The sequence below is a fragment of the Cryptomeria japonica genome, chromosome 7 (assembly GCF_030272615.1).
Source record: "Cryptomeria japonica chromosome 7, Sugi_1.0, whole genome shotgun sequence".
Lineage (NCBI taxonomy): Eukaryota > Viridiplantae > Streptophyta > Pinopsida > Cupressales > Cupressaceae > Cryptomeria > Cryptomeria japonica.
In genome coordinates, this window is record NC_081411.1 from 528,211,524 (window position 1) to 528,218,559 (window position 7,036).

Consider the following 7,036-nt stretch of genomic DNA (forward strand, 5'->3'; position numbering starts at 1 on the left):
CTTAAGATAACCATTACAACTATGCTATTACTAGTATTTATTAATGCAACGTTACTACCATTATTCATCAATGTATCATTAACTATATACATGAATACATTAATCAACAAGAGCATACCCATATAATCATATTAAGCAAGCAGAAAATCTATTTAATCATTAACATAACTACATAATAAAAGCATATAATGCATCTCCATTCCCTAGGGTATCTCAACGTCACTACTTGACATTAAACTAACACATCACATATCCATCTAGAACACCATATACTATCATCCAACTAAAAACTTATTTCCCATGCAACTATGATAAAACATTAACACATATGCATAACTCTATTCCCTTTCATACTCTTTCCAAGGTTCATTTTTAAGTACCAATCAAATGTTTCTAATACCCATCTTTACTCATTTGAACACTTAACACATCATGAAACTAAATGCATTTATCCTTCTTTTACTAATGGTATTCGATTATTTCCTTAAGAACAACTTATCAAGAATACTATCCATAGCCATATGCAAGATCATAGCAGCAAGTACTTATCTACATCCAAATAGGATTCCAATCTACTAAACAGGTTCGAGAGTCATATGATTCTACAAGAATAAGTACAATCTAATATTTCAATCCCCTAATTTCAACATAGGATTTCATTCTCAACATGATAAACATATATATAACATGAACCACATACCAATACATCATCTTATAAAAATACCATAGTTCTTCTATATCAAGTTCATTTACATAAGAGCACATGGAGCAAGCACATAGTCTCTTTGCTACATCCCATCCTAATGCTTAATAATAAAAGTTACATAGACATGTATATTCATATTCATCATTTACAAGACATAATAATATGGTAATATCTCTAATACATATAAATAAGCACCATAGGACAATTGCATAATAAAGAGCCATCTTTTCCATATGAACCACAACTACTCCCTTAACTTCCATATCTCAAGATATCTAACATTGGAGATTAACATCTTTCAAATCAAGGCATATATGATAATTAATATAATCACTACTATCCACAAAATATACTCAAGACATAGCATACATATCTCTAAATCATTTAATTCCTTTCTAATCAAGAACAACATCTACAATAGAATATCCATTTACAATGATCTTATTTAATACATTTAATTCAAAAATCATCCTACTACATGTTCTCAATACGTTGATTACATAGTCTTCTTTACATTTCTATCTTTCATAACACGTGATGTTAATTTTGATTACATAAATATGCTCCAAGAATCCAAGCTCACGATGAGATACTATAGATCCAAATCCACACACACTAACATCCAAGAAGAATATCCCAATGGTAGAAGGCATCAAACCACCCGACCATGTGGAACCAAATAGGAACCACCCATGATGCTAGGAGATGACATAAGGTTCCAACTCACATTCAAGACGTAAGCTGACACCTAACAACCATAGGATACAACATGAAACTACAAGACTCCAACATAAGAATATAACATCAAAATACATCACATGACTAAATCAAAGAAATCAACCTCCAGAGGCATAATTCAACAAATTAAGGCTTATGGATAATGGACACATGTGGGGTAGAGTGTCACGACATGCTAACCTCATTTAGCATCTATCTCCACCTTGGAGTCACTCAAGGGAGATCGGGTATACCTCTCCAACGGTCTTCCCAATCTAGGATCCCAAAACCATCTCCCTGGGTCCATCCAATTGGGGCATACAACAACATATTCTTAATCTTGGTTAGGTGAATTCCTATATACCCAACCCACTAATCAGTTATTAATAATGTTATCACTTGCAAATTAAACCATAAAATCCTCATGTGGCTCCATAGGTCTAGACCCCCTTCCTAGAGATCTAGTGCTCATAACCTAGGTCCAACACATGCAAGAGCCCACTCTCCCAAACATGGACAATACTATAGGGTAAAAAAATAACAAGATACATCATACAACAACATGAAACTCAACATGGGTAGCATCCAAAAGTCATTACAACTAAATCATAAAGATAGCCATCAACATACAACTAAGAGCCACTTAACAAGGATCAAGCCATAAGCTCATAATGCCAAAATGTAATAATAGAGCCTCAATAATGTCAAATACACATAGATAGGGCCAATAGATGAATCCAATAACATAGAATTATCCTCCAAAGCGAGGCACAACATAACTTCTCGCTGGAGCTACAATTAACCATCCTCAACAACAAGGAATCACTTCACTTGCTGGAGCAACATATCAAAACCTCAACGGACAAGCACAAAACCACTTGCCAGAGCCCAAATGGATTCATACATATCACAAATGAATGGTATAGTGCCCCAAAACCATCAAACATAACAAAACAAGCCTCTGGAATAAAGACCAAGAAGAGAAATCAACTGAGGGACTAAAAAAACAACCCAAAAAACTGTTGACACTACTTTGGCGCTATTGAAGCCCATAGTAGCGCTATTGTAACAAGGGACCAACTCATAGAAAACGGAATACAAAGATACTCAAATTTGTCCATATTCGGGAACAAGCCTTGCAATGGAATAAATATGACTAGGAAGTCAGTAAAAGCCAATAAGAAACCAAAACAAAGCCTTGTTAAGGACAACAATACAACGCATCCAATAATTCCAACTTATACTAACAATAACTTGCACATAAATGATTACAGACATAGCCACTCTAGATCTAATCAAACCAAATGGACACAAGATAGGGTATGCAAAAACAAATAAAAACCAATGACAATGCTACGGACCAGAGAATGGTGGACACTGATAACAAACTTAACAAAATTGAAACCTGTCTCAAAAGCATTCTTGAACAAAGCCATAACATTTTGAAGGCCCTAGCTGACAACACCAAAGTCTTCATCAGTAAGCTGGAAAATGAGAAGGAATCCCTGGAGCAAGAACTTGACATGGAAGGCATGGGAGATGTGCAAGGACCAAGAATGAGGACCAGAGGCAAAAAGAAGGAGAAAAGGCCAAACAAGGAAATCGAAGAGCTCAAAAGTTGCTTTGGAAAATTATGACCCGTTGGTCATCAAGGTGGTTGATCTTCTTAAGTCTCTATTAGCTATCTTGGCCTTTTATCTAGTTTTATTCACTTTGTTGTTCCTTTCTTTTGTTGTCTATTTGGTTTACTGGCCTTCTTGCTAGTCTTTTGTATGATGTTTCGTTGTTGGTCTTGTTGTTCTCTGTTGAACTATATTTTTCTCTTATGTTAAAGGTTTCGAGTCCTTAAAACCTATTTTTCATATTAATCAAAACAACAAATAAACCTCACAAAACCAACCGTTACCACAATACATTCACATGCAACTTATAATCAACATATCAACATACACAAATGCCCTTTTTCAGCAATACAACACACAGATTCATAAAATCATATATAAATATTTTCCCAAAATATTACTCCCAATTACTGATAATAGAATAATTATTCATTCTTAAATCTCCCCAAACAATCTTTTAGCAGTCACAAAGAAAACATCTCTTTTCAAAACAATCAAAATGCAAGAATGGAAAAAGATCTCCAACTTGGAAGTAGAGTGATGGTAATGCAATCGTAGAAGAGCAAAAATCCAAACCAACAAGCTTTCCAAACTTCAACCCAACCAAGAAATTCTAAAATCTGAAAGTTGTAGAAAGGTATCTAGAAGCACACCCACAAAAATGCTCACGAAGCCAAAAAATAGAATCTCATTCAAAACTACAAAACAATATTCGCCAATCAAAATATTCCAATAGAATATATTCTATACCAACCCCCTTCCAAAAATCGAGGTAAGAATATAAAATAATATTATTTACTTACCCTCAAATCTCAACCAATAAAATAATAAGGCAGGTATAAACATAATGTTTAATTACTGAATTAGTAACAAGAAAAAATAATAGTAATAATATAATAAACAATAATAATAAATTAAAGCCCAATAAAATAAATCAAAGGCAATATAAATAAATGCTCCATTTAAATATAAAACCACAAATAATATAAATAAATAAACAAACAATTAAATAACATTATCCTCAAAATCACAACTCCCAAGAAGGCCAATCATAACAAGGGGTAGGTACATGAATAATAGCAAATAAATAAAGCAACAATGCAAATAAATAAAAAAATAAATAATCAAAACAAAAAATCATCCAACAATAAATAAATAAATAATCAATAAAGAAGATAAATGTACAGACAAACATAAATACTCATCCAATAATATAAATAAATAAATAAATAATCCAATAAATCAAAAGCTCAAATAATAAATCAAAACCAATATAAATAAATAATAATAGCCAATAAATAGATGAGCCAAAAATAATTAAATAGATAAACAATAAACAAATAATTAAATGTACAAATACATATAAATGGTCTAGCCAATCAATACTATAAATTTCTCCCACACACATAAAATAATCAAATAAATAATAAATAAATAAATGGATGTACTGATAAGCATAAATACTCAACTAATATAATTCCACCAATTAATTATTAATTAATTATAAACTCCCAGTAAATAAATATGTATAAATATATTGTATATGTACTAACCATTATTTAATAATTTACACTAATGGGCTGAATAATGTAATTGATTAATTAATTTCCACAATTCAAAATAACCAATAAAATATAAATCCATAAAATAAACATTAATGAGTAATAATTTTCCAATAATAATAATAGTCACACATTAATATTAAATATTAATGTCATCCATTGATTTAATTTAATATTTATAAACTATATAAATTGATTAATTATTAATTAATAAATAATCACAAACTCACAAGGCAACTTGACATAAGGTTGAACAACATACCACATGACGCTAACCAACGACTCAAGCCAAGACACTAATTGACAAGGTATCAACTTAAGCCTAGAGTATGAGAGGGAAACACATGCCATCTCCAACAACTTGCCATTCGGATAAGGACACGCTCAGACTTGTGAGACCAGGTGGAGTCGATGTCTGGTAACTGCAATCCTACATCCACTGCTAAACACAATACAACATATATACAATATATATACATCATAAATGATCAAGCAAGTGATAGAGAATCACAACATCATATCATGCTCGCAATGAGTGGTATGACATTGTCTCTAATCACGAAGACACTAGAAGACAATCACAAACATCGTAGCATCAATGCAACCATCATAACCATAGAGTAGGGTTAGCGTAATCATAATGTCATCAAAATCCCATAAGCAATACGATCCATCATGAAGAATGATCAAATATAGATTCATCATCATATCCAATACAATCATGAAATAGGGTTAGTACATAACATGATACCATCAAATCATCATAAAGTAGACTAAGTTAGATCAATATATTCCTTTGATGTACAAAAGAAAAGAGAAATCGGGGAGGGGCACTACAACTATTGCATTCAGTGAAGTTGCTTTATTCAATTAGTATGCCCCAATCAAAAGTGATTATCATTTTTTCTTTTAAAAAAACACTTGGTATTTGTAAAGTTAAGATTTATATTTTTAAATTTAAGATATTGTAAAAGTTATTTATCTACACTATGATTGGTTTAAAAAAATTGGTGTTATAGGAGCAAATTTTTAGGGATGACAGATTTTTTAGGTTTTTTTTTGATTTTTTTTGTATTTTAAAAACTAAAATGTCTATTTTAAATAAATTTTTATTTTTATTTTTTATCATTTATAATATTGTAAATAAAATATTTTTTCTAAATAAACATGTAAAATTTAATAATTATTTTTTATCGCAAAATATAGATAATAAAACCAATTATAAGGATTTCATTTAGTTTAAATGAAACTAAATGAAAAATTAAATACAAATATTTCTATTAAAAAATAAAGCTAATTATTATATGTATTCTTTATAATTATATTTTATATATTTTTTGAAATCAATCTATTTTTTAATACTTTTTGAAAGTCATAAATTTTGAACCATTTTAATATATACAAAATAATTTAATAAGTTTTAGTCATAAGTTTAAATATTATTAAGTTATTTAAAAAATGTCTATTTTCACTTTTATAATTATTAATATTTATTTTATTAAGACTAATTATAATTAATATTATATAAATAAAAATAATAATATAATATTATACTAAAAATTATTAATTATATTTGAGATTAATTTAATTATTATAATTATAATTATATAATTTTTTATTAATTATTATAATTATAATTATATGATTTTTTAAATTAAATTAGGATTATGCTCTTAATAAAAATATAAATTTTCAATATAAAATTTGTATTATATTATAACTATTATGTTGAAGCATTCCCTATATGAAGTGAACCACCTACTTATTGAAATCAATGGTTTAAAATTGGGGAGAAGAATGAAGACTAGAATTTATCACTTAAATTTTATTAATTTTAAAAAAGAGATCTTTTAAAATAAAAAATAAAAAATGTAAATTTAAATATCATTTATTAAGAATTAATTTTCATTAAGTTTGAATTTATTTTAATTATTTATGTCTTTTTATAATAATTAAAAATTATTATAATTTAATCTATAATTATTTGTCTTATTAACATTTTAATAATGATAGAAAAAATTATATTTTGAATTAAAATCTTTCTTTTCTTACTATTTTCTTTTAATATTATCTTCTTTTATTAGGTATTCCATTATTTATTCTAATTTTTCCACTTCTTTTTTTAAGGGTTGATTTTTTATTAAGTTAAAATTATATTCTAATTATTTATGTTTTTTAATGGAATTGCAAATAATAATTAAAATATATTAGATTTTATACATTTTGTCTTATTTAAATTTTATTTATTATAGAATAATTATATTTGAATTTTATTCTAATTTATATAATAAAATAAATTTCAACTGAACACCTAAATTAAATGTTTAGAGAAAGAGAGAAAGAAAGAGCAATTAAATTTTGATTACTCATTTCATGTCAATAATTTAAGGATATCATATGTCCTTGGGGAGTTATGTTGATGGTAGCGT